Raw genomic sequence first — 19,767 nt, forward strand, 5'->3', positions numbered from 1 at the left:
GACTGAGCCAGTAGGTGCCCCTGTGTATCCCTTTAACATATTTTCTCTGCCTTTTCTTTAATATGTAACATATTTATAGAAACACATAGTTTTTTTGTGTGTATTTGCCCATAAATATACAAACTGTCCTATAACTAGCTTTTTACCTCCAATGTATGCTAGAGACAGTCCCATGTCAGTACACAGTTATCTGCTTCATCCTTTTTAACTGTTACATAATACTCTACGATGTGAATGTGTTCTCATTTAACTATTTAGCTATTGACTTACAAGGGAGTCATTTCAAATGTTTTGCTCTTATAACTGCAATAACCAGTTCTTAGGCATATGAGTAAATATAAAAAAGTAATTTCTGATCATAAGATATATACTTTTAAAATTATAGCACTGTAAACTTATCTTTCAAGATGTTTATGCCAGTTTATACTCTGAGCAGCAGTATTTCATGGTAACCACTTCCCTATACTTTCACCAACATTTGATAACAATATTTCAATGTCTTGCTTAATGGCAGGAAAATGGTATCTCATTGTTGTCTTTATTTGTATTTCTTTGGTTGATAGCAATACTGAGCATTTTTAATGAATGTATGGGTTGTTTGTACCTTCTCTTAAATAAACCACTGCTAATGCATGCATAAGCTCTTTCTGTACTTTATTCTATTCCTTTAATCTATTTTCATATTTCTACAGAGATGGAACATGTGTTTAATCTAGATTTTTAATATGTTTTAAACCTTCAGGGGAGAGAGTTCTTTTCCATGGATGTTTTCACTTGCAAACTTCTTATGCAAGGTAATAGCTAATCATGTATTGCACCTGTGACCAACAGATAGCTATTACTCTTTATTTCTTAGAAATAAGGAAATAAAACCACAAAATGTACAAAGTCAGATCTAAACCCCAGATTTTTGGGTCTAGTGCCTTTGCCTCTAAAGTTCTGCAAATATACCCAGACGCGAGAAGCTATTAGAGGGGAAGTAGAATAATCTATTTAAACTCCTCATTTACAGATGAGCAAACTAAGGTATGGGAAAGCTAAATATCTATGACATGATACTAGAACACAGGTCTACAGGCTCTCAGTTTGGATTCTTTCCACTAAACCATGTAGATTTATATAATGGCAACATTTCACAAGCAAACTCTAGTGTTTTAGCCCTACCAATCACCTGGAAGGGGAAAAGAGTTGAGAACTCATTGCCAGACTTTTAATTTTGTTTCCATTCTCTTAACTCACAGTTAAAACCGAACACACAAAAGTTAAAGCTCAATAGTCATATATCTTCACAGTGGCTCTGTGAAAAAGACAAAGAGAATAGGGACATCCTCAGTTACAACAATGTATTCTGTTTATCTACTGTCCACCTACTGAATGTTTCAAGTATTTCATGAATAGTGCTGCATCTATAAGCAAAGATGGGCAAACATGTTTGGAATGAGCAGACTTGAGTTTCAAGAGGACTCCCCTGGAACAAAAGTTGATTCAAGCTCTTCCCTTGATCAAGATCCATCACACACTGGTTTTCAGTATTCTCAGCTGGGAAGTACAGGAACACGGGATTTCAACAGCTCTGTGGTTTTACCTGATAACACTTTTGTTTGCCTGGACAAAGGACAAGAATAGATTGACCTGTGTCACAAACTTCAAAATTTTTGTAACTACTCTTGGAAAAACAGATATTTAAGACTACCCTGAAAGAGAGCAATAAAATAATACTAGGTGACTTCAATAACACACTTTCAACACTGGATAGATTATCCAGACAGAAAATCAACAAGGAAAAGTTGTACCTAAACTACACATTAGATGAGATGGACCTAACAGGCATTTATAGAACATTCCATCCAATAGCAGCAGAACACACATTCTTCTCAAGCGCACATGGAATGATTTCCATGTGTTAAGATATAAACCAAGTCTTAATAAATCTAAGAGCATTGAAATAATATCAAGTATCTTTTCTGACAGTGATTTGAAACTGGAAATCAATTAAAAGAAAAAAATAGGAAATTCACAAGTATGTAGAAATCAAGCAGCATGCTCCTGAATAACTGATGTGTCAAAGAATAAATCAAAGTCAAAATTAAAAAAAAAATATCTTGAGACAAATGAAAACTGAAACACAGCATACTAAAACACGAGATTCAGCAAAAGTGATTGTAAGAGGGAAGTTTATAGTGATAAATGCCTGTATTAAGAAAAAAGAGAGGTCTCAAACAGCTTAACATTACACATCAAAGAACTAGAAAAAGAAGAACAAATAAAGTCCAATGTTAGTAGAAGGATGAAAAACTACAAAGATCAGAGGATAAATTAATGAAATAGAGACAAACAAGACAATAGAAAAGAACAATGAAACTAAGAGCTGGCTTTTTGAAAAGATAATCAAAATAGATAAAACTTTAGCTAGACCTACCAAGAAAAAAAAGAAAGAAAACTCAAGTAAATAAAATTAGAAGTGAAAGAGGAGACATTAAATTACAACTGATACCACTGAAATAAAAAAGATCACAAGAGACAACAATGAACAATTTATGCCAACACATTGGACAACCTACAATAGGATAAATTCCTAAACACATACAACCTACCAAGACTGAATTATGAACAAATAGATAAACTGACCAGACCAATTAATAGTAAGGAGATTGAATCACTAATCAAAAACCTCACAATAAGGCCCAGAATCAGATGGCTTGACTAGTGAATTCTACTAACCATTTAAAGAATAATTAATACCAATCCTTCTCAAAAGTTTCCAAAGAATTAAAGAGGATTGAACACTTTCAAACTCATTTTATGAGGCCAGGTTTCTCTAATACCAAAACCAGAAAAAGACACTAAAAGAAAAGAAAATTAAAGCAAATAATGCTGAAAAAATAGATGTGAAAATCTCAACAAATATTAGCAAGAATTCACAGTATTTTTTTTTTAAATCATACATCATGATCAACTAAGTTGATTCCAGGGATGCAAAGATGGTTCAACGTCTACAAATCAATTAATGTGATACACCACATTAACAAATAAAAATTACATGATCATCTCAATTAGTACAGAAAAAGCATTTGACAAAATTTGACACCCTTTCATAATAATAACCCTCAAAGAAATGGATATAGAGGGAACATAACTCAACATAATAAAGTCCACATCCGACAAGCCCACAGCCATCATATTTAATGATGAAAAGCATTAAGAGCAACTGTACAAGAAATAAAAATTAAAAACATCCAAATTAGAGAGGAAGAAGTAAAATCATCTCTGTTTTCAGATGACATGATATTACATATAGAAAACCTTAAAAATTCCACCTAAAAACTGTTAGAATAAATGAACTCAGTGAAGTTGCAGTATAAAAAATCAATATGCAAAAGTCAGTTGCATTTCTATACACTAATAATGAATTATCAGAAAGAGAAATTTAAAAAAACAATCCCACTTACAGTAGGATTCAGAAGAGTAAAATACTTAGAAATAGTATCAAGGACATGAAAGATTTTTACATTGAAAATGATGACCTTGATGAAAGAAACTGAGAAAGATATAAATAAATGGAAAAATATTCCATGCTCATGGAGTTAATATTGTTAAATTATCCATGCCACCCAAAGCAGTCTACAGATCCAATGCAATCCCTATCAAAATCCCAATGGTATTTTTCACAAAAATAGGGAAAAAAAATCCTAAAATTCATATGGAGCCACAAAGTATTCTGAATAGCTAAAGCAATCTTGAGAAAAACAAAGCTAGATACATCACAATTCTTGATTTTAAACTATATTACATAGCTATAACAATTGAAACAGTATGGTATTTGCATAAGAACAGACACATCAATCAATGAAACAGAATAGAGAGCTCAGAAATAAACCCAGGGACAATTACTTTATGACAAAGGAGCCACGAGTATACATATGGGAAATGATAGTTTTTTCAGTGAATGGTGTTGGGAAAACTGGATAGCCACATGCAAAAGAATGAAAGTGGATCCCAATTTTACACTGTACAGAAAAATCTAGTCAAAATGAATTAAAGACTTGAACATAAAACCTGAAACTATGAAACTCCTAGAACAAAACATAGAAAGTAAGTCCTTAACATTGGTCTTGGCGATGATTTTTTGGATTTGATACCAAAAGCAAAAGTAACAAAAGCAAAAATAAACAAATAGGAATACATCAAACTAAAAAGCTTCTGCTCAGCAAAAGAAACCATAAACAAAATTAAAAAAGCAAACTTTGAGATGGAAGAAAAATATTGGAAACCACATAGCTTATAAGGAATTACTATCCAAAATTTACAAGGAAGTCATACCACTCAATAGTAAAAACATAACCCAATTAAAAATAGGCAAAGGATCTGAATAGACCTTTTTCCAAAGAAGACATACAAACAGCCAACAGATACATTAAAAGGTGCTCACATCACAAATCATCAGGAAAATGCAAATCAAAACAATAATGAGATATCACCTCTTACCTATTAGGATGGTTATTATCAAAAAGACAAGAGATAGATAATGCTGGCAAGGATGTGGAGAAAAAAGAATGCTTGTACACTGTCATTGGGAATATAAACTGGTAGTCACTATAGAAAACAGTATGGAGATTCTTCAAGATATTAAAAATAGAACTACCATATGACCCAGCAATTCTACTTCTGGATATACAAAAAGGAAACAAAATCATTATCTAAGACATAATGTATTCCCATGTTCATTGTAGCATTATTCACAACTCAAAGGATACAACCATTATTCATTATTCAGAGTATGGAAATAATCTGTGTCCCATCAGTGGATGAATGGATCAAGAAAATGTGGTATATACATGCAATGGAGTATGATTCAGCCTTTAAAAAGAAGAATTCTTGGGGCACCTGGGTGGCCCACCTGGATAAGCCACCAAGTCTAAATTTGCTTAGGTTATGATCTCAGGGTCATGAGATCAACCCCTGTGTCAGGCTCCAAACTCAGCAGGGAGTCTTCTTGGGATTCCTTCCCTCTCCCTCTGCCCTTCATTCTACTCATGCTCTCTCTCTCTCTCTTTCTCTCTAAAATGAATAAATAAACCTTTAAAAAAAAGAAGAAGAATTCTTATCATTTGTGACAACATGGATGCAACTGAAGGGCATTCTACTAAGTGAAACGAGTCATCACTTATATGTGGAATCTAGAAAGACAGAGAGGGAGGGAGGGATGGAAGAAGGAAGGCAAGAAGAAAGAAAGGAAGGCAAGAAGTCATGAAGTCATGAAGGCAGGAAGCAAAGGAGGGAGGGAGGGAGGGAGGAAGAAAGGACAAAAGAAAAGAAAGGAAAAAAAGAAGGAAAGGAAAGGGGAAAAAGGAAAGAAGGAAGGAAGACAGGAAGGAAGAGAAGGAAAGAAAGAAATGGAGGGAAGAAGGGAGGGAGGAAGGAAAGGAAGGAGGAAGGGAAAGAGAAGAGAAGTTGAACTCATAGAAAAAGCAAAAAAAAAAGTGGTTATCAGAAGCTGGAGGAAATATAGAGAAGTAGGTAAATGGATATAAATTTCAAATATAAGGTCTGAGGATCTAACGTATAACATGATCAACCATAGTAGGGAGCACTGTATCACATAATTAAAATTTGCTCAGAGAGTAGAACTTTCTGCAAACACACAAACTTAATATGTGAGGTGATATATTATAAATTAACTTGGGAGATCCTTTCATAACGTATATGTATATCAAATCATCACATCGTATAACTTGAATATGTTACAGTTTTATTTGTCAGTTTTACCTCAGTAGTGCTGGGTGGAGTGGAGTAACAAATGAGGCTGTCCTTGTCTCAATATCTTCTGGATTTTGAGCCAGAATGAAAACAAAACAAAACAAAAATACAATGCTTGAGGTTTTAACCAAGTTTGGATCAAAGGCCTCAGAACCTCTGCAGGGTAAGTTACACAGCAGGAACGGAAAAGTCCACTACAGGGTCATGAGCCACATAGTTTGAATGAATAATTCCTGCTTATTCTTGGGGTCCCCAAATTTCCATCTTACAACCTGCATGTACTCCATTTGTAGTCCTCAGGCAAATTCTTTAAGCCTTTTGGTTGCATTTTCTATTTCATCTTGTTATAAATAATAAGTCAGAACACATGTCTTGAATAGCTTAAGATCTAAAACATATGTTTGTGCAGTGAGACCACAGAAGTAGAACTACAGAACCTGAAACCAATTTTGTTTTCAGCAGAGACATTGGATGTCTGTTCAACACATTATTAAAAAGTAATTGTTGTTTATCCCATGTGCCATGCTGTCATGAAACATACCAAAGAAGATGACCCACTTCCTGTCCTCCAGGAGCATATAATCATTTTGGAGAGAAAATAGTCTCATTCCTCAATGCCCTTCTTCATGCATAGTGAATACCAGTTTAAGGAACTAGAGGTTCAAAAAAGGTAGTCAGAATAAAGTTAACCTGAAGAGGGATGCATTGTCCCTTTTAGGTCAGTTCCAAGCCAAAGAGAAATCCTTCTATTATCTTTGAGCCCTTTAATAAGGGCTATAGATCTGTCAACTGAGTATGATGGCTCAGGTCTAATTTATAAAAACGTTCCTTTGGCTCCTACAAGAATGCAGTTCTCCTATTCATGCACATAGTTTCCTGGCTCTACAGCAGAAACTTAGATGAAAAACCCATTTCGTAGGTCAGCCTAGCTCCTTTCGATGAGGAAGGTTTTGTCTGCTCAGATATTTCTCCCTTAAACTTCCTGTCTTTCTTCACTAACTTGGAGATAACTTCCTGCTCTCTCTGGAGATTTCTGGTCCGTAAATCATTTTACTTCTTCCTTTCCCTTTTCTCAATTTGCTTGAGGAAGGTCTGGGAGATAACAGTACTGTGGAAAAACCCTGAGTTAGAACTTTGGCTCTCCACCACTTACTAATTAGAGCATCAATGTTCTCAACTGTAAAATAGATAAAATCATTAATAATTGCCTTCCTGGGCAGATTGATGAAATTATTATAGCACACAAAGCTGGTGCCTTTATAAGTATGAGCTTCTGTCTCCTTTTCCTAATGAAACCTTAAACTCTTCCTCTAGGCTGTAGACTTTCACAGGCTGATCTGCAGTTATCTTTACTTCTCAAAAAAGCCTCTGGGGTTCTAGATTCTAAATATATCCCTGAACCAGTTCTTTCTGTCCTGTGAGCATTGCCTCACTTGGACCAACCAGCTTTATTTCCAGATGAAGCTCAGTTTTTTTTTTGTTTTTGTTTTTGTTTTTAAATATCACCACCACTACTACCTACTGTTGTAAACTAAATCATGGTACCACCTTCTCAGGGTGTCTCCATTGTAAACATCCTATAGGTACCAGGAAATTGGTGAATTAGTTTGCTAGGGCTGCCATAGCAAAAATATTACAGACTGAGTGGTTTTAACAACAGAAATGTGTTTGCTCACAGTTCTGGAGGTTGGAGGTCCAAGATCAAGATCGGCAGGTTTGACTTTTTCTGAGACCTCTCTCCCTAACTTGCAAATATCCACTTTCTCACAGTGTCCTCACATGGTCTTTCTTCTGGGCATCCATCATCCCTGGTGTCTCTTTGTGTGTCCATTTCCCTCTTCTTATAAAGACACCATTCCAATTGGATTAGAGCCTACCATAAGGGCCTCATTTTAACTTAACTGCCTCTTTAAAGGCCCTATCAGCAGTATAAACATGTTCTGAAGTATAGGGGTTAAGGTTTCAAGATATGAATATTGGTGGAAAAAAAGATACGAATTTTGGGAAGAGATAATTCAGCCCATAACAACTGGTTCTTTCACAAGGTGCAGGGGATTAAAGAGGGAGCCCTGAGTTGCACCATGATGTAAGTATTCCTACTGTGGCCTACTTCAAGCTACCAATAATAGCTTGGTAACCAATTGCTAAAATTTCCTGAACAACCAATTGCCAAATTGCCTGAACATTTGGTATTCAATCTCACAATCTAGTAAGAGCTGGCTCCAGCACATGGCTAGTACAGATTCTGGCCAAATGTTCTTTCTTTTATTGGGATGGGGGGGGGGTCTCCTCTGTATTCTGTATTACCCTATCAAACTTCGTAGGACATTCTACTATCTCGTTCTTTCACCTGAGAGACCCTTCTAATTTTTAGCCCATTTGCAGTGCTAGTTATTGACATATGCTTGAGCTCAATCTGTTCTCCAGCCCTTCCAGGATTAGATTATAAATTCACTCACCTCCTGAGGATGGTAACTCATTCTCTCTACACTTGAGACGTTGGTAATCTAGAAGTTTTCCTTCCTCCCTCCCTCCCTCCTTCAACTCTCCCTCCATTCTTCCCTCCCTCCCTCCCTCTCTCCCTCTCTTTCTCCCTTTCTCTTTTTCTTTTATTTTCTTTCTTTCATTCATTCTTTTTTTTTCTCTCTTTCTTTCCATCTCAAGTGCAGTGATATTTATTTAAATCCAAAGGGACATATATACAAATAATTTCACTTAGGACCAAAGAAGGAAAAACTTGTTAGATTTTCTCCATTTCTCAACTGATCTTGTGGGAGCAGTTGGATAAGAAAAAAGTGAGTCAACTTTGTGAGAGTTAAACAAGAAAAAGGTTTAGACATGTCCTAGCATGAAAAATAATGGTCTTTATCTTTTACCATTCATGTCCAACACTGCATGATTGCTTATAATTCCAGGTAAAGAGAATCTAGTATTTTAAACAATTTAAGAACTTACCAATCAGTTAGCACTCCAGCCAAACAATGCACCAAGAAGAACAAATCCCCTTAATTTTCTAATTTCTTATTTTATTCTGACAGCTTTGGAAGAGTAACAGGAAGTATCTTTTGATGAAGAAATTTTAAACTGGATTCAACTGAAAAAAATTCTTGAATCTATTTTGTGAGAGACTTTTAATTTCTGGCTTTTGTTTAATCATCATAATTTAATAGATTCAGGAAAGTTTTTGGCCTTCAAGTCAAATAATTATGATACCCTCATTCCAAGTTTGTGTCTACATATCTGAGAGTCAAATGAATAGCAAATCTATTTGATTTTCCACTTTGATTTTGAAATTAACTAGATAGTTCCCAAATTTCTATTGTGTTTAGTACGATGTCTGGCATCCAGTGATCCTCTCTTCCTGGTGTTCATGCCCCCAGTGTAGTTTTTTCCTATATTGAATGGGACTAACCTGTATTAGCAGAAGAATACTGTGCAGAAAACATTGCAACTTCTGCTTTGCTCTTTCTTGGCTTACTACAGCTTCTGTGTCATGAAAGCACTCAAATCCTGTAGGGAGGTTATGTGGGGAGAAACAGAGGCCTCCTTCCAACTGTTGGTATTAACTGTTAGCCTGTAAGTGAACCCTTAGAAGTGGATCCTTCAACCCCAGTCAAGCTTTCAGAAGACGCAGTTCCAGCTGATACCTTGACTGCAACCTCATAAGAGATCCCAAGCAGGAATTGCCCAGCTAAGTTGCCTCTGAATTCCTGGCCCACAGAAACTGTGTGAAAGAATAAATGCTTCTTTTGGTTTTAAACTACTAAATTTTTGGTGTAATTTGTTATATAGCAACAGAAAACTAATACACTCAGGCATTTAACACCCAATATTCAGAGATCCAGTGTTCATAAGTCTTTCAGGGTCAGGAAAAGAAAAAAGGCTCCACTTTAATCCCTGTGATAGACATTTATGGGTTTTTGCAATTCCTTGGGCTTTGAACTCCCCTCTTGTGTTCGTGACTTTTCCACCTTCCAAGTCTTGGTGAGATGTTCCTTCCACTCTAGACCCAGAGAATGCAGAATACTTACTTTGCCAGTCTGTCTGGCAGTTGTTGGACAAGTGCCCAGTCAGGCACACTTGTTCATGGTGATGGTTGTATTGTGCTATGGCATCCACTGTGGTCCAGCAGTTATGACAGCAGTGCTTCTCCTCATTAGACTGGTTTGCTCCTACTCCTTTCCCAGTGCTGGTTTTCCAGCTACAGAGATTCTATGAGTTACCCAGTATTACTAGTTCTCTTTTGTGCATAATCATCATGATGCATTATGCATACTGTATCGTGGTAGGTCCAGTGGAAATCACAAGGGCATCGGATACACCAAAGGTCAATAGGAACTCCCTGAGAGAGAGAATTACTTGATTCTGGCCTCTTGAACTAGTCTTTGAAGGCACAACTTAACTGGCAGAAAGCTGAATTACAATCAGAAAGAAAAAGGTTAACGAAACACATTATCGTTAAGATAAATCATTATAGGTAGGCGTCAGTGCACCCAGAGTTTGGGACCCTCAAACACTGATGATTTATAAATGAAACACTTCTCAAAGTGTGAAGTTTTTCTACTTCAGTAGTTTTATAATTACATGTTTATTAACTTGCTAAAAATTTTTCATACCATTCATTAACTATAAGAAACAAGGGCATCAAGAAATGAAAAACAAAATTAATTTTAAAACCATACTAGTTAGAGCAAGGACACGTAAAAAATGAAATTTAAGTACATAATTGAAACCAGCTATAAAAGTATGAGATAGTCATAAATATCAGAATGTTATATTGTTTTCCTAAGTAATTAAAAAGCCATATCCATGACAGAACTTAGATTTAATGTTTCATTTTTCTCCTCATAAGCCTTTGATTAATTCTTGAGTTATAAATTCTGGCATTTTTAGGATGGTAGACAAATCTTTAGGGAGGCCAGAGGAATTACCTACATGAATAATCAGTAAAAATGCAGAATCACAGCTTTCTATAGGTTAGATTTAGACAGCTCTACCACAGCCTTATCAGGTTTCCCTTTAGAAGCCTGTCAGCTCTAAACTCAATCCCTCTACATGGACTCAGCAAATCTAACTCTTACCCAACCTTTTGGCAAGAAAGTACATTGGGCTGTCTTTTTATCTTTTTTATCTTTGGATTATGCGGAGTGAAATAAGTCAAGCAGAGAGAGTCAATTATCATATGGTTTCACTTATTTGTGGAGCATAACAAATAGCATGGAAACATGGGGAGTTAGGAGAAGGCAGTTGGGGGAAATTGGAAGGGGAGGTGAACAATGAGAGACTATGGACTCTGAAAAACAATCTGAAGGATTTGAAGAGGTTGGGGGGTGGGAGGTTGGGGGAACCAGGTGGTGGGTATTAGAGAGGGCACGGACTGCATGCAGCACTGGGTGTGGTACAAAAACAATGAATACTGTTATGCTGAAAATAAATTTTAAAAAATGGAAATTTTAATTTTTAATTACACTGACTACGTGAACACATTCTTTGTACAAAATCCAAACATTACAGATCAAGCCAAAGCCTCTATTCACTGCTAACCACAGTTCAAGTCCCCTGTACATGCTTGCAAACTTCCAGATGTTTTTTCTATGTACCTACTTGATTATATAGGTACAGGTGTAAAGCTCAACCTCTACTTTAAGTTGCAAAGAAAATAATTAATATTTAGAGTAATTATTCTGGTAGCATAGAAGCATTGTTCCTAGTACATTGGACACTTCCCTCCTCTCTTCTGCTATGGCTGCATAATACTCTCTCATATATATATCTATATATATTCCATTATATATTGTGTTCCATTATAATATTATAACAAAATATTATAATATTCCATTATATATTATTATATTCTATTTTTATATATTCCATAACATATAGATAGATAGATATATAAATAAGATATATATAGATATATAAATAACACATCTTCCTTATCCATTCATCTATCAACGGACTCTTAGATTTCCTCTGTTATCTTGGCTCTTGTAAATAATGCAATAAACATATAAACATAGGGGTGCACATATCCTTCTGAATTTGTATTTTTGTTTTCTTTGAGTAAATACCCAGTAGTGGAATTATTACATCATATGGTAATCCTATCTTTAATTTTTTGAAAAACCACCATATTGTTTTCTGCACTTGACTTACCAGTTTACAGTCCCACTGACAGTATACAAGTATTCCATTTGTGACAACATGGGTAAACCTAGAGGGTATTATGCTATGAAATGAATCAGACTGAGAAAGAAATATACTACAAGATTTCACTCTTATATAGAATCTAAAAAATTTTTAAAAATAAAAAAAATAAACAAACAAAAAGCAGAATCAGACCTGTAAACACAGAGAACAAACTGATAGTTACCAGAGAGGAGAAGTGGTGGGGGGTGGGGGGCAAAATGGGTAAAGGGGAGTGGGAGGTAGAGGCTCCCAGTTATGGAATGAATAAGTAACAGGAATAAAAAGCACAGCATAAGGAATATAGTCAATGACATTGTAATAGCGTTGTATGGTGACAGATGGTAGCTACACTTGTGGGGAGCATAGCATAATGTTTACACTTGTGGAATCACTATGTTGTGCACCTGAAACTAATGTAACGTCATGTGTCAACTCTACTCAGATAAAAAGGTTAATGAAAATAGAATGGGATAAAGATAAGGTACATTTGCTGGGAATTAGGGAAGCATCTGGTCCTCTAAGTCATCTGTCTCACAGGCATTTGTGGAGAAAACCCTTGTTTCCCTCTGCCTGGCTCCTTAGAAATGGAGCCTGCCTTTGCCACGTCAAGACTGAAGAGTAGGAATCAGTCTACTGGTACTGCCTGTTAAAACAAGAGAATCCCTGCAAAGCCATCCAGGTTTTCTTCCACCAAAATTCCCTCTGCCTTTCAGCTTCTGAGTGCTGTCTGGGTGAGATAGCCCCCGAAAAGAATCTGTATTCTCATCACATACCCCATTTCCCTTCTCTGCTCAGCTCAAGGTTGGTTGTTGCTGTTGTTTGGGTTCTGGGGAGGGAAGAGGAAAAACATTCAGAATTCTGTTTCCCTAAAGGAATTTACACTATTGAAAACCAGAGTTAGGAAGAACCATATAGGTCACATTCTTACCCTCTGCCCAAATATGTCTTTTTGTTAAGGTGATGAGCTTAAGATGGCAAAGTTTGAAATGAAAGGGGTTATGGAGAGAATGGAATTGTTAAAAAGACACTGAAAAAAGTTGGTTTTATACTTACTATGCATAAATTATATCATCCTAGTTGTATTATTCTGTAACTTGCTTTTTATTCTTGTTCATATGCCTTGAAGAAATTTCCATGATGCTACATATAGCTCCACATTCGTCTTTCAATATCCACTTATTAAGCTCCTATTATGTGCCAGAGCTGCATATATAGCACTGGAAAAATAGACTAAGTATCTATTCTTGTCAGTTTACATGTTAGAGAAGAAGAAAGATAATAGTCAAATATACACAGAGAAAGAAAGTGAGATAAAGGGGCAAAGACAAAAGTGGTATTTCAGAGAGTAGAGAGGACCCCTCTGTAGGGTCAACCTCATTCTTTATAGCTTCTACACAGCCTAGCATGACATAGCCTTGCAGAAGGATAGCAAGATTTGTTTCTCATTATAAACCATTTGTTGTATTACCTCCTTGTGCACATGAACAAGAGTACTTTGAGTAGATGCTGAAAAACTGAAATGTTGAATCGTCCTTGCAAACTGCCCTCTGAAGTGGCTTTACTGATTTTTACTCTCATCAGAAACTGCTCCCCGTAAATCTCTTAGTTAATACTATCAAAATTATTGATTTTACCAAATGGGTATATCCAAAAAATGGTATCTTGGATTTTTTTTTTTTTTTTTTTTTTTTTTTTTTGCGATTGGCACTTCCCTTTATTACTCAGGTTGAATATGTTGTCATATGTTTATTAGACATTTATATTTCCTATCTTGTAGAAATCGCTATACATAACCTTTTCCCATATTTCTATGGGTTTTTTTTTTTCTTTCTCTTTTGATTTGTTGGAGCTAATGTACTCAAGCTAATAAAGGTTGTCTTACATATGTTGTAAATATTTTCTACCATTTTATTCATACCTTTAATACTCATACCTTCATTAGTCTTTATTATTTTGAATTTTAAATTCAAATTCAGCATACATTTATTGAGTACTTACTACGTATAAGACACTGCACTAGGCGCTTTGGAAAATATAAAAATAGTTGAGGCCTGACATCTGCCCTCATTGATCTTACAATTCGGTGTTGGGGACACACATACACAAATATCTATAAAGCCAAGGGTCTTAATAATCCACAAAGTACTATAAAAAGAGGTACTATAGTGGGGCAATATCTCGCTCAGAACAAATCATGTGCAAAAATTTCACAGATGCAGTAGAATTGAAGAGACAGGCCTGTGAAAGGGAGGATAGGTAAAAGTCTTCATCACAGGAGGAACAGCATAAGCCTGGCAGAAAGTGCGGCCAGGAAGGGCTGGGGAGAAATTTCTGGGAAGGCTGGGGAGTGGCTGTCCACGTAGGAATCAGAGGAGTCAATTCAGTGGAAGACCAGATTGAAAAGGTCAGGTGGAAATATCTTAATCTTCTATCCATAAATAAGAAATAAGTGATAACTTCGACAACTCATAGTCTCCCTGAGAGGTAGTCATTCACGAAAAGAAGAACACTGTTGACTGTGAGATGTTAAGCAAAGATTCGGAGTGACTGGGAGAACACGAATGGCCTCATCTGCAAGCTTGACAACCTCCTAAAGAGGGAAGCTCTGCAGCTCCCCCAGCGTGGGTGTGTGCACTGCCAGTGTGTCTGCTGATTTCCACCGGCCAGAGACAGCCCTCGCCTGAGAACAGCTGCAATTGGCAAGTCTTGAGTCTGTTCTACCGTCCTGCAGAGGTAGGAGTTGGATAGCTTATGCACTATGACTTCACAGTCTTCTGGGGAGGCTGCCAAAGAAAGCATGTTTTGGATAGGAATCTGAAAAAAAATAAAAAGAAAAAAAATAAAAATCTGAAATACCCTAGAGGAGTTTGGCATAGGGGTAAGGTTTCGCATCCAGCTCCTCCCTAGGCTCTGCCATTTAATCATCCTCCAGAACACAGGGGCTGCCATGGATAGTGATTAGGCTTCCTTGGGCTGCATCAGCAAACACCCTCCTTTGATAGGCAGTTGGAAAGTAATGGGATTTGGGTTTTAGTTGCAAGGGAATGGTGGAAAATGTTACAAACAGGCGACCTCCTTTGCCCTCACTGAAATGGCTGCCTTTCTCTGCACATTTTATGTTGCTTTAGGGAGAATGACAAAAGACAGATGCTTCTTGCTGGAATGTGAGTTGTTTAATCTTTCTTTCTAGTCCCAAGACAGTTACTGTAGTTTCTTGGAGCAGACATCTTGGGCCACTCCTTGGTTTTCAGTGTCTTGTAAATGGTGTTGTGTTGTAATTTTCCATTATATGGAATATAGGAAAATCTGTGGGAGAGATTTTTTTTAAGGTGTTGTGTCATAGATGATGTCCTCAGGCCAGAAGCCTTAAATTGGGTGTATATAAATTGTAAATAACCTGTAAGCTGTTGTAGTCAGACACAAAATACATAACTGGACTGGCTTCATCACCTACAGAACATCAGCTAGGTGTACAGAGATGCATATGTCCATTTGAAGGGTCACTAGCAATATACAGAATCATCTTTCCACTAGATGGAAAATAATGACCTATTTTCACAGTACCCACAAAGGAGGAGAACTACTTTCTCTCCAAGTTCTGTGACCCCCATGGAACCCCAGAAAGCTGCACCGTAGACAGAAATGCCCTTCAGAAACAGTAAAACTCATATGTTAGCACAAACCACTCTGCTGTCTGCTGCTGTCTCTTTTCATAAAGACAATAAGTTTCATAAAGGTAATGAGATAAAAGAGAACCTAACAGGATGTGATGATCTCAAGCATTTCCGTCATGTTAAGGCACAAGAGTCACTACCTAATCTCATAGCCAACCTCGCTTTCCCAGGAGAAGCACATTCTTATTAACAGGCAAATCATGACAGCAATTTGGAAGGTGATTCATTTCTCCTAAAAGTCTGAACATTTGATGAAACCTCACAAATCTTTTTCTTTTAGTGCGTCTTATTTAAATTTGTTTTTTTTTTTCTGATTTTGAGCCTGTGTATGTTTTTTCTCTCCCTCTTGTTAAATTTTCAAATTGCCTTGATTAGTCACATGGCCTCCTCCTACCTGTGCAGAGAAGACCACTTCCTCTCTCTCTAGTGATTGTCGTACCTCAGATCTCTTTCCTCAATGTGTGGGATCTTCAAAGTAGGTGACACAACTGGAAATGGAAATCTATGTTTGTGGTTGTCTGTGTGTGGGGTCCTCTGTGTTTTATGTAGGAGAGGTGTTTTAAGGCAGAGCACATTGCCATTTTTTTTTTTTTACTTTCCTATGTGTGCATGAAGACATTTGAAAGCAGGGATTAATAACAAGACATTGTATTTCTATAGCATTTTCCCCAAAGTCATTTATAAGTTTGTAAAGATTATCCTCAAAACTTTCTCTTCACCTGGGTTAAGAACAAGAATTATTTTCATATTTCATTAGAGGAAACCACGATAAAGAGAAGCATCTCAATTCTGCCAGCTTTACCAGATTCAGAAACTGAGTCCTGCCCTTCAGAGATGAGTGACATCATCCCGCCAACTCATTGCCTCTCTAGGCTGAGCTCCCCTGCCTTTCTTTGGTTGTCCACTGTGTATAAGCCAATGTTCTTGGCTCCTTATTTGATCTTAAAATCAGTGTTGGGTGAATCAGTCAGAAGAATTTGGACATTCTGTTCAGAAAATATTATAAATTCATCAAGATTTGCTTGATCTGCAAAACTCTTCTGGCATTCTCAATAGAATAGCAGTCTTGTGTCCCCAGATGACTTTCTGAAATGCAGGACTTGTGTGGGATGATACAGTTTCCCCATTGCCGGGAAAGAGACATGCTCTGTCACAGCCCCCTGCCTTTACCCATGATGTCTCTCCCCTTTCTTCCCTGCCCTTGTCCACCTGTAGCATTCCTATGCATCTTTTAGAACTCAGCTTGACTGTTACCATCTTTTTCACTAAGGCTTCTCAGGCATTCTTCTCTCTGAAGCTCCAGTTTTTGTTTAGGTCTCTATTCATTCCTCTCCCACTAAGATATGTGCCTGGTGAAAGGTGCTGACTTTAGCCCAACTAACTCCACAGAAGTCCAAATCAACACAAAGAAAATCTCTGTCTCTGATTAGATAAAGAATTGTCCTATGGCCTTGGCCAATTAGGTAAAAGAAGAAATGAATGTGGGGCTGTTGGTCCTCACGAGTAAGGTGGAATTTGAGAAAGATATGGTCAACCCTCTCCCTCTGAACATGCCTTATGGTCTTGGGTGGCTGCTGCCTTCTCACTTTCAGTCTGAGGATGAAACAAACACTGAAAATGGCAGAGCACAGATGAGGATAAAATCCAGGCCCGTCAAGATTTCATAGAGCCATTGAAACAACCAAACTTGAAGTTGGTTCTACTTCTGGATGCCTTCTTCTTCTTCTTCTTTTTAATTTTATTTATTTGAGAAAGAAAGAATGAGAGAGGGGGGCAGAGGGAGAGGGAGAAGCAGACTCCCTACTGAGCAGGGAGCCCGACACAGGGCTCAATGCCAGGACCCTGAGATTAGGACCTGAACCAAAGGCAGATGCTTAACCAACTGAGCCATCCAGGCTCCCCTTCTGGATACCTTCTCATGTAAGATAATAAAGGTTTTATTCAGTTAGAACCCTACTTTCTGTTTATTGCAGCTAGAAGCTCCCTAATTCATCCAATGCTTTTCCTGACCTTCATCCCACACTTTCAGCCAGAATTGAGTATTCCTTCCTTTGATTGCTCTGGCACTGTGTACCTACCTCCATTACAGCATCAGTACTAGGTTTTCATGGTCTGCCTTTCTTTGCTGGCTTCTTGTTATCCCTTATATAAACTTTAAATTCCAGATCAGTTTCTTTTTTTTTTTTTTTAAAGATTTTATTTATTTATTTGACAGAGATCACAAGTAGGCGGAGAGGAAGGCAGAGAGAGAGAGAGAGGGAAGCAGACTTCTTGCTGAGCAGAGAGCCCGATGTGGGACTCGATCCCAGGACCCTGAGATCATGACCTGAGCCAAAGGCAGCGGCTTAACCCACTGAGCCACCCAGGCGCCCCCAGATCAGTTTCTTAATCACCCTTTGTTTCTCATTACCTGAGCTGCCAGCTTCTGTCTTCCATGTACTGTTTTCCCCAGGATGTGGGTAGGGTTCCTTCTTCCTTCATTTCTAAATCACCATTAATCACATGAAGACTGTTGTATATAACAGACTTTAACTCAATGCCAACAGAGAGGCATCCTTAATTCAAGAATTCTTTAGCTACCCTGTCATGGAGAATTTACAACCACCCAACTTTCTTTTTGTAGCTAAGATCTAGTCTATTTTTTTTACCTGATTCCTTAAGAGTCCCCAGATTCCCATCATTGAAGCCCAGAAGCAACACTTTTTTAAAAAAAAATTATGCTGACCATTTTAGTTCCCTTTATTTTGGAATTCTCAATACATTCTATGACCTGAGCTTTACCTTTCCTCTCTAATCTGTTGGTGTGTTTCACTAAACAGACAAAATTTCCTCTTCTGTCTCCTCCTGCTTCCAAATTGTAGGAAGGACTGAAGTAAGATTTAAACAAGCAATTTTTAAAATCTCTCCATTGCAATTGTATTCTCAAAGCTTAAATGTGGGGACACCTTAAATATGGCTTCATTGGTTAAGTGTCCAACACTTGATTTTCAGCTCAGGTCATGACTCAGGGTCATCGACCCCTGCGTCTGGCTCTGTGCTTGGCCAGGAGTCTGCTGGTGATTCTCTCCCTCCTTCCCCCCTCTCTCAAATAAATAAATAAATCTTTAAAAAAAAAAAAAAAAGAAAGCTTAAATGTGTTATCCTTGATATGTGGTGATGCTCAATTTTTAATGAGAATATCCAATCCTTCCTTGAAGATAATAATTAGTCTCATGATATTTCATGGGTTATTTCATTTTGTCACCCTTTTGAAGACCCCCATAAATTCCCTCTTGAACCCCAACTCTCACTGCAAACAAAACAAACTGTAAAGTTCACTGTGTGAATGCTCTCATCAGCAAGCAAGGCAGGTCCACACTTCAGCTGGCTTCTTAGTGACACCTGACAGTCAGTTAACTCTGAATGTCTTAGTTTCCTTTTTTTGTAAAACGAGGAAGTTGGTCTACTTATCTGTAGCTTCCTTCCAGCTTTAAAATACCACATAGGCCTCCAAAAGTCTTGGGCCATGAGAAATGGGGTTGGACCCAAGAAGTAGAGAAGGCCAGCTAATTTTATTTGTAGCTCAAACCATCTGCGCTGTTAACACTAACAAGCAGCTATTTGTTCTTTAGTGATTGAAGAACTCAACACTCCATTTAAGAAATAAGTGAGTACTGATCTTGGTTTAACCACCAAGATATTCTCACATTTCCTCTTTCCCTGAAACTAGACTATTAATACCCATCCTTATCTTGTTTGATAAACAAAATATTTCTACCAAAACTAAGTGGCAGGAGTAGTACAATTCAAGTTTGGGAACCAAACATTTTTTTTTTCTCTTTAATTTTAACAGTGGTTTTCTTCCTTCCGTAATTGTCCTAAAATTACCCAAGAAAACCTAAAGAATTAATAAATGTAGAAGCAGTTGAATGGAAAAATTAAAGAAAAAATGCAGGATTACTATCTGAGGCTAGATTTTAGCTTGCTTCAAAATGTTGAAAGAATTAAGTTGAAGCACCATCTAGTGGTTCTCAATTGTGTTTTGCTAAAGGTTGCTCCCAATTTTCCTCAGTTTAGGACCACAATTAATTTGTTGTGCATGTATATATGTATGCATATATGTATTTAGGAAAGAAAATTTTATATTTTTTATCTTTATGTGGGGCTA

This window comes from Lutra lutra, chromosome 1 (assembly GCF_902655055.1).
Source record: "Lutra lutra chromosome 1, mLutLut1.2, whole genome shotgun sequence".
Taxonomy (NCBI): domain Eukaryota; kingdom Metazoa; phylum Chordata; class Mammalia; order Carnivora; family Mustelidae; genus Lutra; species Lutra lutra.